This window comes from Anastrepha obliqua, chromosome 2, assembly GCF_027943255.1.
Source record: "Anastrepha obliqua isolate idAnaObli1 chromosome 2, idAnaObli1_1.0, whole genome shotgun sequence".
Taxonomy (NCBI): domain Eukaryota; kingdom Metazoa; phylum Arthropoda; class Insecta; order Diptera; family Tephritidae; genus Anastrepha; species Anastrepha obliqua.
The window spans coordinates 21,866,994-21,881,739 of record NC_072893.1 but is presented as its reverse complement, the minus strand read 5'-3'; positions in this window follow the sequence as shown (position 1 = coordinate 21,881,739).

Sequence of the window (14,746 nt, the reverse complement as noted above, 5' to 3'; positions counted from 1 at the left end):
TCTACTGAAATCTATCCGGGTGTAGTGCAATGGTCTCCTGACTGAGTGCTTGAACTTGTCCAACCGCTCACAAATCTAATCTTTCTCAAGTCAATCCTTGGGGAGAGTTAAATTTCTTCCCAGGTGATTGTTTGTTTAAATAAAACTACACCTTTTAAATAAAACAGAATTTACTCTGTTTGCGAAGAAGCGTCAAAGATGTTCCATCCAATTCCATCCATTCCAATTCTATACTTTTGAGCATTTTTCTTTAGAATTCGCTCTGAAATAAAAAGTAGCTTTCCAAGAGGACATCATGGAGTTATTAAGTAGCTCAAGATGGCCTACACAGGGTGAACATTTTACATCTCACATCTCCTTTGATTATTGCTTCATGGGTTGAAGTCGTAAAAAAATTTTTGATTCCGTGTCTTGTTGAATATTTTTGAATATTTACACGAAGTGACACACCTTAATGTACATACATACATACATATACGTACTACATATACATACAAATATTTCCTTTTGTCTTACAAGCCAGTCGTGTTTTTACATTGGTATCACGCAATTTTATGGCCAGAATGTGCTAAATGCCTGCCATTTATGTAAATGTGGAAATCATAAGTTGTTTCTGTGCGGCGCGCCTGAAAAAAATCTTCATAAGTGAGAAATGGGAAGCATAAAAGACCACTCTTTCTTTGCCTGAAGCTGGCTTTTGGCACAAAATTGACTTATTACTGAATAAAAATGTGATGTGAAATGAATTTAATACAATCAGGCTTCATTACCAGAGAGATGGATTTTTTATGATTTAAGGTCTTTTCGGGCTCGTTCACCTTAAGCACTAGGGCTTGTATTTTGACTGCGCCCAGGACTGGTTGAAAAGATGATATGTAAGGTGGCGCAAAATTTATCACCCTATGTCAATCATACATATTTTACACTTGTCAACTAAGCAGCTGCAATATACAAACAAGTAAGTAATGGAGTGCGTAAAGGTAAAGATAAAAAAAAATTTTGAAGAAAATTTCTTGAATTTTTGTTTTATTAACTTGCATAGAGCCTGAAACATGGATTTATATCATTTCTGTAGGAGAATGAACTATATTTTCATAAAAACAACTCATTTATCAGTAATTCCCGGTGCTATTTTTATCACAGCCAGTCCATACTTCAATTTTATGCGCATACAGGGTCCAGCACTCGACGTGTAACCAATTAGAAAGGCCATAAATATAGTTTAAAAAATTACTTTTATTCTATTAAAAGTAAGAAATGTAGAATCGATTTACCTTTGGTCGATATGACCACTTTTTACCTTAACTATGGCCTTGAGAAAGTCAAGAAACGAAATCGCTCCCCGAATGTGACTTGTGGGTATTTTGGCCCACTCGCGAACAATGGCTTTTTCCAGCGTCTCGAGACTGGTGAGTCTTTTAGACCTTATCCATACTCAGTATACCTCCAACATACTTTCCCGATAATATTTCGCATTTATCTTGACGCCAGGCTCGATGAAAACGTGGCCTAAACCATTACCTGTGGTGGATGCTGCCTAATGGCGGCCAATCGATGCCTCAAATTATCGTATGAACGGTCCGTTAGATAAACCCTATCGTTTTGGGAGTTTACGAATTCCTCAATTTGAAAATTTTTCTCGTCAGAAAACACAATGTTCGGAAATTGATCGCTTATGGCCAAGCGAAGCAACTCCTTCGCTCTCTCAAGTCTGACTTCTTGCTGCTTTGTGAGATATTTTTAGTTCTTTCGCCATTTGATTGGCACTTCGTCGGGGATTTCGCTCAAGTCGCTTCTTCACTTTTTGAACCATTCCACGTGACGTTGCAATCTTTTGATGACCACCTCTGTGACGTTTCGCGATGCTACCGGAATCACTGTAATGAGTAATGGTGCGCTAAACCAAAACTGTATTTACTTTGAGGTGCTCGAGTTCAGGAACAATCGTTGGTTGTGAAATCCATTACTGATTTTCTTTTTTCGCGTTTACTCTCGGCAAAATGCTTCCGCGCGCTTGTAAACAATACTCTGGACTGTCATTTAGCCAACTAACAGACAGCTGATGCCCGTGCATCAGATGCGCGAACGGTGTGAAGTTGGTTACACTTTGAGTGCCGGACCCTGTAAGGTAAAGTAAGAAATTATATTTTGTTTTCTGATTGGATCTGCTTATGTTCCTTACGATGCTCTGGAAGCGCCACCATCTGGGAAGACCACCAGTCTCGTGAGGTTTTGTGAGCGGCACAATCTGGGCCTTGTTCTCTGTTGCGATGCTAATGCCCAGAATACAACCTGGGGCAGCAGCAAATGCAATGAACGGGGCTCTCGGCTGTTCAAGTATATCGCTTCCTCTTGCCTAAACATACACAACAAGGACACACAGTCTACGTTTGTAACTGCTAGAAGGTAGGAGGTGATTGATCTCACCTCATCAAATCCAAAACTTGGATGGCCAGAGTCCTTGGCGAAGATTCATGCTTAGGCCACAAGTATGTTGAGTTTCAGTGTGGCGAGGAGGCATAAATGCCATTGCTCTCTAGAAACTCCAGATAAACAGACTGGCAGAAGTTTTGGGGGGTGTTGCGGGTCCTTGACATGACGCCACCAAGACTTCGGAAAGAAGAGGGCGACTGTTAAGAAACTCAACACAGCCTTAATTGAATGTTTTGAGTCAGTCTGTCCAATTTCACTTCTCCTTGAAGGGACTCCCGTTCCTTTTGGAATCGAAAGCTCCAGGTGTTGAGGCGTGAGTCGAGAAAACTTCTAAACCGCACCCTCAAGAGTAATCTTGCTGAGGACTGGGAGCGATGCCGTAATGTTCAGAAAAACCACAAGAGCCTTATTCGGGAATCGAAAAGAGTTTCTTATAGGGAATCCTGCAGCGGTATTGAGTTTCTGAGTGACACGGCAAAATTGGTTAGGATGCTGAAAAGGGATCCAACCGCAATACTGGGGTCAGGAAATTTGATGGCTCCTTCGCCCCATTGCGCCTATTGGGCTATGATTTAGATGTAGATGTGATTTGTCATCAGTTATGGCCCTTTTAAGCAAATCTGGATCACCGTTGACGTCATTCAACATCTCTTGAGCGATGCTCATGCGACGTTGTTTTTGGCCAAAATTCTGCAATTTTTGAACGAACTTCGCTGCCACACTCTTCATGCACAAAAAATGTCCGAAACGATTGCATGGCACAAGCCAATCGATACGCCAACATCCTCAGCAACTTCTCTAGTTGTGATTCGATGATTCTCCATAACAATTTTTTCACTTTCTCAAGCTTTTCATCGATTGTTGATGCGCTGGGGCATCCAGAGCGCGCATCGTCAGTCACATCTTCTCAACCTCTGTTACTCAGAGTACAGGGTTGCCAATATTCGACGGACCTATCTGGCAACCCTGTATCTTTTGACAGAGACGTCAGATCGCTTAATGACATACCGCCTTGGAAGCGTCAGTCCAAGCAGATTTTTACCATGGAACAGTACACGCCACGCGAGCGCTCCCAAATTGTTGAAATTTACATTCAACAAAAGAAGTCAATTGTGAAAACGGACAAGACTCGTCGATTGGAATGGGCCCAAAGAGTCATCGAAATCCGTCGTGTCCGTCGAATATGGGCAAGCATGTACTCTCCCCGTATACCCTTGACAACATTTGAAGTGTTTTTGAGTACTTGATCCCATTTTTTACACAAAATTTGGTGCAACTTCTTTGTTCCATTTTTTTCGATAGCAGAAAAACGCTGAATTCGCAAAATACTTGGCTTATTTATGCCTCCCACAAACAAACTAAGAATGATATATTGCTAAAACCGTGAACACATCTTCGATTGTGCCAACATAAAAAATAATAATAATCGAAACTCGAATGCACGCAGCTCGCGAAATATAAAATTTTTTTATTTTTTTAACACACCTCGTATGCAATTTACATAAAGAGCGATGGTCCGATCAAGAACGCTGCAGAGCGCTTTGTTACAAGTGCCAACAGAAAGCTGTCGAACTTTCTTCTAAAATTTTACTTTGCTACAGTCAGGCTGCGAATTTTGGGTTCCGATGTCATGAGTGAAATTTGTTCTCCCAAACTGCAGGATATTCTCAGATTTGCAGAAGATTCCGGAAAATTTTCACAGGACTAGCTATCTCTGTCTAAGTTTCTATTCTATCCTATCTCTTTCTTTCTGGTACTTCTCTCCTTTCCTCCTTGACAATATAAGCTTTTACTTCTCCCAGCTTTGAATACAATGGGCTTTTTAGCCAGAGTCTTTTAGAAGTTACCAATTCTCTTGGTGCTTCTTGGCTCACCTTTTTCACATTTCAATTTATTTCCTTACCACATTCTTGTCTGTTTTCGGTTGCTGCACAGAGTTTTAGTGAGAAATAAAAGGATGATACTTACTCATGTTTTGATTCTATGCGATACTTTTCCATGTAATAAAACTTCTTTCACGTTAAAGTCTTTTTTTATTATTAAAAGTAACAAACATTTTATAAATAAATTTATTATCGTTGTAAACTAAACATCTAATGACACAAAAAATAACATAAAAATAATTTTTGACTGCTTCCACTACTGACACCATTGCCGTGCAGCGCGCGTTGCGTATGAGTAACTTTTTGCGAGTAACTCGGCGAGCGCTCTCACTCTCACACAGACTACAGAAAAGAAGATAGCTCCATTTTAGATCCTAACAATTCATGCTACCTCACCTCTTCGAAAATATCTTTCGAATTGGATAAGGAAAACCAAATTTTTGAATTGAAGATAAATAGATGTATATTATGTAGATAGAAAAAAGAAAACATCATCCACTTCGTTGGCGAATTTTTCTAGTGCTCTAAGCGGGAAAGGAGGCCTCTATCAACGCATATAGCAGCTCGAGATCAAGCAGCGGTTACGCTCGTACTGTTTAAGAAAATTATATTCTCTATATTTAGTTTCTACATGACGGTAGGGTATAAGACTGAAGTCAAAGCAAACAAAGCAAACGAAAGGCAACGTTCGACATCTTGCTCTCTCCTACTCAAGTGAGCGTATATGTGTATGTATATGTGCATATGTACATATATAAATTCACGTATTTGTATTTGCATATGCCTTCTTATGGATTATTATTAATTTGATTTACTTGAAGAATTTAAAATAAAACCAAGTTTGTTAATAATACCTGTTGTTTTAATGTTATTATTATAAATTTTTTTATTATATATGAAGGAAAAATGTATGGTATATTAATATTTACCATATACCTTATAAGATATGTTGTATACTAATATATGTATATAAACATGCATATACATATACAATTTCGCGCAATTTTCAAAAAGAACAAATCTATATGTAAAGATGCATACAAATCATATGGACATATCAAATATACGAATCTATTCCGTACGCAAGCAAATGTAAGCTAATGTGCTTGAACTGCAAGCGAGAGCGCGGAACGAACGACAAAGAGCACAATCGGCCCCCTCGTTCGGCAACGTTCGACATCTGGCTCTGTCCTACTATGAATAAGTTCGTGCGGTTTTTTTTCGAAATTTGAAACTTTATTGACGTAAAATGGTTACAAATTTAATATTCAAAGTATTGTCCATCGCTTACTACTACTTTTTCCCATCTTTCTGGCAATTCACGGATTCCCTTTGTGAAAAATTCGGTCGGTTTTGCCGCAATCCACGAATCGATCCATTTTTTGACTTCATCGTAATTACGGAAGTGCTGGTCAGCCAGGCCATGTTGCATCGATCGGAAGAGATAGTAATCGGATGGCGCAAGGTCTGGACTATACGGCGGGTGGGGTAGGACATCCCATTTGAGCGTTTCTAAGTATGTTATGACCACTTGTGCAACATGTGGCCGAGCATTGTCATGTTGCAAAATAACTTTGTCGTGTCTATCGGCGTATTGCGGCCGTTTTTCTCGCAGCGCTCGGCTCAAACGCATCAATTGTCGTCGGTAGACATCCCCCGTAATCGTTTCATTCGGTTTCAGTAGCTCATAATACACAACACCCAGCTGGTCCCACCAGATACACAGCATAACCTTCAGGCCATGAATATTCTGCGCCGACGTCGATGTTGAAGCATGGCCAGGGTATCCATACGTTGCCCGACGTTTTGGATTGTCGTGATGGACCCACTTTTCATCGCCAGTCACAATTCGATGCAAAAAACCCTTTCTTTTGTGCCGTTGAAGCAGTTGTTCGCATGCCATAAAACGGCGTTCAACGTCTCTTGGCTTCAATTCATACGGCACCCAATGGCCTACCTTTCGGATCATTCCCATGGCTTTTAAACGTTTGGAAATGGTTGATTGATCAACTCCCAAAGTTTTTGCAACCTCTTCTTGCGTTTGAGCCGGATCTTGATCGAGCAATTCCTCCAATTCGGTATCCATGAGCTTTGGCGGCGCACCCTCGCGTTCTTCGTCTTCCAAGCCAAAATCACCACTTTTAAAGCGTGCAAACCACTTCTGGCACGTTCGCTCAGCTAGAGCATGCTCACCATAAACTTCCACCAAGATACGATGACTTTCGGCTGCTTTTTTCTTCATATTAAAATAATGAAGAAGAATTCCCCGCAAAAACACATTATTTGGCACGAAATTCGACATTTTCAAGTGTGGTAAAAATATTGTTGTTTACGCTTCAAATAAAAAACTTATACTGACGTTTATGCCTTACGACAGTAGCTCTCCAATGAATGTTTGGAAATGTGGATCGATGGAATAATAATCAAGTTACACCATCTGTTGTAAAACCGCACGAACTTATTCATAGTCCTATATATGCGCATATGTAGGTATATAAATTCACATACTTGTATTTGCATATGCCTTCTTCCTGTGTGCATGGTAATGAACCATTTCTCTGTTGAGAATAGGACGATGATAGAAAAAGTAGGAAATGAAAGGGAGTGCTTCGAGTGTAAAGTGTCTTGAACAAGGCAAATCGATGATGTTGCCTCTTAGTGTTGTTGACTTATTAACGTCTGATGCATAATCGAAATTGAAGATATCTTTCATGAATTTGATAAATGTTTCGTCATTTTCCACTTTTGTGTAAATGTAACTTGACCTATTCCATTGCAATTCCATTTACCTCCTCCTCTATATCCATACAAAATATGTATCTATCAAACAAATAAAATTAAAATTTTGTTTTGAAAATTGCAACCATTCCATCAATATTTTCTTATGACGTTGTCACGTTAAACTATCGTCAGTAAACCGACTTCACAGACAACCTCTTTTTTATGAAAAAAAGATTATCTTGCACTGATGCTTATAATTTGAAACTTACTTTATATTTCAAATCTAGAAACCCATCTTAAGACGAAACTGAGATATACCAAAAGAACGCTAGTGAAAATATCGAACCGGACTTATCTGCGCAAGGCGTTAGATTAACGCAACCCGATTACATTTACCAATCAGCGAGGAAAGCTTTTATAAGATTTATTGAGAGTAAAAGTGTAGAAGCAAAGTAGTAGTTGAAAAAGAAATAAATCTCTTAATGGAAATATATAAATTTCATTATTTTAGCTCTTCTTTTATAAAAAGACTTGATTGGTAATTCATTTTACCGTCAAATTAATATCAGGTTCGGGCTTTTCTATACCAATTTCAAGCCTGTAGAAATGGTGAAGAGGGAAAATCGATTACATTTATACTATAAAATTTTCAAAAGGAGATTCCAGACAATTTTTGTTTAGACTACAGAGTTTTAGATCACAAAAGTTCTTTTAGGTTATTGGGCACACTAAAGATCAAAAAGTGGTACAAAGAAGCTGAAAATATACCGGACTATAAAGAAGCATAAGATTTTAGACCCCATAGTGATATAACTTTGTCTGCTTTCTGGCAGCCAGTTATAGGGCTTTCCCAGTGCTTCCTTCTTCAGCCATTACTTGAAGCTTTTGAGACAAATATCTCATAAAAATCGTAAAATAAAAATCAGTAAATAAATCATAAAATTTTAAATTCATCGCTGTGAACGTATACGTGGTTTATAAAAACAAAAACAAAAAAAAATTGTATTTAAAAGGGCTTAGAGCAATTCGTCCCTATTCATTTTTGATGACAAATACTTTTTGTAAGGCAAAAAACCAGTTGCGTGATGTGCGTTTCAACGTTTTATTACACACTGAACTTAAGTCTACACAAGTAAAAGGAACTGACGTAAGAAAAGAAATTAAGTAGGAATCCAGGTTGCCATCTATATAGTTACAATTTCTTTATTTTCCAATACTTTTGAATAATCATTATAGTCAGGTTTCTCTTTCCACTCTTTATTGGAAAACTTTGAAGCCAGCAGAAAACTGCTCGCTCTTAAGCTTCTGTCTCAAGCTCTCCGAGCTGTTTCTTCAATGAACTGTTTCCAATTGAATTTTTTAGTCAAAAAAGAAGCAATTAACTACTTATATAGATCTATCTAAAGGTAACAAAGATGTGTTGAGATCAAAATCAAATATTCATCAAAGAATTGTGGAAAATATGAAATATGACTATGGCCTCGATGGGCAACGTGAAAGCGGGGTAAAACTGAAAGCGAAAAAATTACACAGGGAATTTCAAAAGATCTTGTTTTATGTAAATATTTATATGTAAAATTGTATATTCTTCTTATTCAAAATATGGCTCTCAAGAATTAGGTGTCAAAAATGACATAAGAAGAACGTCTACGGGTAAAACCCGCCAAACGCTCGATTCATGAATGCCTAGTGGTTGAGAAGGTCGAGATATCGAAGGTTGTTTAGTAATACTTTATGCTACAGTGGCTCTATTTTCAACAAAATGTGCCAGCTCTTTTTTTTCTCGATAGACCCATGTTTTTGAAATACATACTTACACCAACCTTTGAATCGGCGACTCATTCGGATGATGATTTCCAACAAAAAAATGGCGAATTTTCCGGTATTTAGTTCTTAAAGGCCGAACATTTCCACAGTAACTTCGAATAACTTTAACGCGTTGTTCTATCGTGTAAGATTATACATTTGTCTACTTGATATATTGCAAAGATGATATTCAAAAAGGTACCCTTTAATTACAATTTTTAAGTGGCTAGGCAGGCGCTTTGATTTTTATAAATTTTGGTTTGGGATAGCTTAGATAGCGATATAAAAACGAACTTCTTGGGAAAGAAAATGCGCAAAACTGTTTGCAAAAAAAAAATCATTAAAAAGTCAAGCGCCTACGTTCTCACCCATTCGGCTACGGCGGCCCCACATACTTCACATAATTCATTTATTATTTAATTGTTTAAATAATTCACAGCTTTGTCTCAAAAGGACGGAAACTTATTCCCATACCCAATCAAAAAGTTTTTAAAGTCTCGCGCGTTAAATTACCGTGAATTAAAAGAATTCCTGAAAGATTTAGAAACTGAATATGAAAATATGGTTTTTTATACCAAAGTACGTTGGTTGAGGTGCAATGCTTAAGAGAGTATACAACTTAAAAAGCGAAATACAATTATTCTTGGATAGGAAGGGATATGTATTTCCTCATTGATGGTGATAAAGAATGGATGTGCGATTTTGGGTTCCTTATCGATGTGTTTCGGCATCACAGTGATCTTAATATGGAACTTCAAAGCAAAGGACAGTTTATTCACAATTTGTATGATAAAATTCTGGGTCTTGAACACAAATTAAAATTGTGGAAATAGCATCTTTTGCAGAATAATGTGCCTCACTTTCCACATTTAGAAAAAGAAAATGTTACTACTTCTCCAAAAATTCTTAAAATATGTAGACATTTTAAGCAACGAATCTCAATTATGATTTCAAATGTACGAAGCTGAGAAGACAACGGTTTCCATGAAAATGCTTTTCTCGCCATTTAATATCGATGTGGTTGAATTTGAATTTGAATTTGAAAAGGTCGAGCCAAGGAGCACCAGGAGATTTGGTGGCTCCTTAAACACTCAGGCTAAAGAGCCCATTGTATTTAAAGCTCTGGAAAGGGGGTAGATAGTCAAGGAGGGAAGGAGAAAAGTATCAGAGAAAGAGATAGGAAAGAATAGAGACAGAAATAGAGATAGTTAGTCCTGTGAGAATTTTCCATTTCTTTGGCAAATCTGTAAATATCCTCCAGTTTTAGAGAACGAATATTACTCATTCTCTTGACATCGATGTGGTTACAGTCTCCGAAAACTCTCAAACGGAAGTGATTAGCATGCAGAATAATTTTTTCAGCAACCATCGAAACACAGGAACCGGCACTCGAAGTATAACCAATTGAAAAGGCTGTAAATTTAGTTTGGAAATGTACTTTTAATCAATTTAATGCGAAAAATGTTTGAAAATAATAAAAAATTAAGAATAAATTTTCTTTTACTCGATATGACCACCTTTTGCCTTGACTGTGGCCTCGAGAGGGTCAAAAACCGAATCGTAAGCTGCCCGAATGTGACTTGCAGGTATTTGGGCCCACTCGCGGTCAATGGTTTTTTTCTGCGCCTCAAGATTGGTGAATCTTTTAGCTCTTACTTTGCTCTCCAAAACGGCCCAAAGAAAATAATCCATTGGATTCGCGTCTAGCGAATTCGAGAGCCATTGTGTAGACGTTATGAAGTTCGGAACATTGTTGGTTCACTCGAGCTTTGCGAGACGGTTGCCACGGCTTCAAGGCAACCTCCAAAAGACTTTCCCGATGATATTTCGTATTTACCTTGACGTCAGGCTCGATGAAAACGCGGCCCAAACATTACCTGTGGCGGGTGCTGCCTTCTGCTGGTCAATCAATGACTCAAATTCTTGTATGAACGGTTGGTCACCCTATCGTTATAGGAGTTTACGAATTGTTCAATTTGAAAAATTTTCTCGGCAGAAAACACAATGTTCGGAAATTGACCACTTTCGGCCAAGCGAAGCAACTCCTCCACTCTCTCAAGATTAACTTGATGCTGCTTTGTTGTGAGATCATGAGCCTTTTGGATCTTGTAAGGCTTGACTTTCAGATAATTTTTCAGTATGTGGCGGATGCTACGCCAGATAGTTTCAGTTCTTTTTCGCCATTTGATTGGCACTTCGTCTGGGACTTCGCTCAAGGCACTTTTTCACTTTTTGAACCATTTCACGTGACGTTGCAGTGTTTTGATGACTACCTCCTTGACGTTTCGCGATGCTACCAGTATCCTCGCAACGAGTAATGCTGCGACAAACAAACACTTTATTCACTTTAAGGTGCTCGAGCTCACGAAGCGGGTTGTGATTTTCCAGCCAAATATAATGCAATCACACTTTTACGCTTGAAATCCATTACTGATTTTCTTTTTCGCGCTTACTCTCGGCAAAATACTTCCGCGCGTTTGTAACCAATACTCTGGATTGTCACGTAGCTTACTAACAGACGAGCGGTCTGAAGTTGGTTACACTTCGAGTGCCAGACCCTGTGTGTGAGCCTTGAGAAACGTTCGCTTTTGACGAAAAATGCAAAGCAAATGATTTCTCTCTGTTCTGAAATACGTTTGCTAATCAAATATTATAATACATTTATTTTCAACCATTAAAGTTTTAAAAAATTACCACCTATCAACACTGACGGATGCACGATTAGAAAGCTGCATTTTGCATTAAACTTTGCATTTGAAATTTTTTAGTTTTTTATTTTATTTTCTTTACTCTTTTGTTTATTATAAGTAAAGTTTTGCGAATTACTAATAAGGGTTATTTTATTTTGCTCAGCCCTGCTTTCGAGTATGCCCACAGCACGCGAGCGCTGTTCGCTCAGAATCATTAAGTTGGTTAATGGAGCTATCTTCTTTTCTATATCGTATTTCTATATTTTTTCTAACTCGATTGTGAAATTATATTTAAGCCTGAACAAGCAATTTTTATTGTTTGTTTCACAATTGAAATCCTGTAATTGAAATACTAAATAGAGCTAAAGTTTATACAATAAAATATTTTACAATTTTAATTATTTATGAAATGTATTAAAAATTGTATTCACCAACAGAAATAATCCAAAAAAAAAACATTTACATTGTTATAGGTCGTTTACAACAACAACAAAAAAAATAAATGTAAGGATTTTATACATTAATTTTTTTAAATACATTTTAAATTTCTTTATATCCTCGCAGCTGTGTTGAAAATTCCGCCTGAGCTGTCAGTTGAGGGTCGAACGAATATTTCTTACATTACAACCAATTAAGCACTAACTCAGTTTAATAAAAGTACAAAAAACCGTTACGGTAATTAATTACATTTAAGTTAAACTAAGCGTCGAAGAAACTACGCTCATTTGCCTATCAAATACCAGCTAATCATTTCATATTTTATGGAAGCCTTACACTACTATAGATTTAGATATGCTTACAATCGATGCTCCAGCCTTCGCTTAACCAGGCTCCACTTGGAAGTTAATATGCACTATAAATGGTATTGAATCGAACAGATTTGCGCTCATGCAACCTGTTTGACGCCCGCTGTGCGTTGAAGCCTACAGAATTTATGTACTAATAAACTACAGCTAACTATTTTTTACGACGGCCTAAAAGTATGCTAGGAAATTAGTGTTACCGCGTTGCCGTTTACAACTAAATACCTAAACGTTTACTGGCGAGTATTGTTTAAAATTATTTGTTTTTGTTTTATAATTTGTGCGCTCTAAAGTATTGCTAAACTTAAGACTGACGTAAACGCACATAGGAAAATTATTATTTCGAACGTAGGTTTTTAGAATGCACTAAAAATATCATAACAACTTAGAAATAACTTGCCATTATTTATAACCTAGTTTTTAATAACTATTTAATTTAAATTTTTTTTCATTTAATTTTGACCATTACTACGCTTATTCAAATAATTCCGTTGCTTAGCCTAGACCGATGTTTCGTAGATGACGATTTTTAAGACTTTTGGTTTATTCTCTTGCGCCTCCTTGACTTCCTTGAGTAGGGCATTGGTGATGGCTTCCAGTGCGGCAATGTCGGTGCTGGGATCCTTTTTCGCGCCAGTATTCCATTTGGGCATCGAAACCTTTGGGCGAGGAAATAATTTTTATTAATTTTTTTATGTAAATATTCGTTTCGAAATCAGACTTAGGAGGGCTACGGCGAATATTAGTAATAGTATATTAAATATGCTTTGAATTCGAAATGATGCAGGTAGGCTTTTTAAGATTTAAATGAAAAAAGTTTTATATGAGAAGCACTAAGTTGAGTTCAGAAAGCATTTGATAGCTCACAGAATTCGTACACGGAAAATTTAGCCAATACAAAATTCAGCAAAGCAGTCATGAAAAGTGTGAAAGCAGCAAAGCAGCCATATAAAAAATCTTTTATGGCTAAATTTTGGCAAAAAAGCATTTTTATAATTTTTAACATTTTTTATTATACATTTGTACAGTAATAAATTAGCACCGCTAGCCTTCGGTTGTGCAGAAAAGTAAATGTCAGTTCAGTAATGACTAATTGCTGATGCCTTCGCAAAGCAGAACACCGAGACGCAAGCAGAGCCCAAATTTATTTAAATTAATTCCCACTATGGATGATATATCGGCATAAGATTCTGTGTTCTATCTCAGTGTAAACGTGACATTACAAAAGTTTATTATATCTATTAGGCGCGCAACTAAGTACTCGCTGTTTTTTTGATGAAAATACAACTTTATTCTGAAAAAATGGTTACAGGTGAATCATTGAAAGTATTGCCCATCGCTGGCTACTACTTTTTCCCATCTTTCTGGTAGATCTCGTATACCGTCACGGTACAACTGTTCATCTTTTGAGGCTATTCACGGATCAAACCATTTTTTTAATGTCTTCATATGAATGTAACTGCTGATCAGCTAGACCATGTGCCATCGATCGGAACAAGTGATAAACGGAAGGCGCAATATCTGGAGAATATGGCGGGTGGGGTAGAATTTCCCATTTCAGTGTTTCCAGGTAGGTTTTAACGGGCATGGCAATGTGAGGCCGAGCGTTGTCATGCTATAGAATCACTTTTTCATGCCTCTCAGTGCTCGGCTCAATCGCATCAATTGAAGTCGATACCAATCCCCAGTGATGGTTTCGCTTGGTTTTAACAGTTCATAATAAATAACACCAGCTTGGTCCCACCAAATACATAACATAACCTTCGCAGCGTGAATATTCGGCCGAGCCGACGACGTAGAAGCATGACCGGGTAGTCCCCAAGACTTTCTTTTCTTTGGATTGCTGTAATGAATCCATTTTTCATCATCCGTCACGATGCGATGAAGAAAACCCTTTCTTTTTTTTGGCGCTGGAGCAGTTGTTCACATGCGAAAAAACGAAGTTCAACATCCTTCGGTTTTAACTAATAAGGAAGCCAAGTCCCCTGTTTCTGAGTTTTGAATCATTTCCAAAGCATGCAATCGCTTGGAAATGGATTGGAGGGTAACTCTTAATACTGACAAACTCTTCTTGACACGGATCCTCATTGAGCAATGCCTCCAATTCAGCTTCAGCGTCTTCGAAGGTTTTTGGCCTTCCTTCATGACGGTCGTCAACATTATAATCTCCATCTTTGAAGCGACGGAACCAACCTCGGCACGTTGTTTCACTTAAAGCTGCATCTCCATATACTTTTTGTAGCTCTCGATGCGCTTCAGCCGCTGTTTTTTCGAATGAAAGAGGAAAATCAACACTTCTCGCAAATGACGATTATTCGGCTTAAAATCAGACGATTTCACAAAACGAAACTCCATGAGTTTATCTTACACTGGCTCACAAATGGCTCGAAGACAGCAAAAGTCATAGATG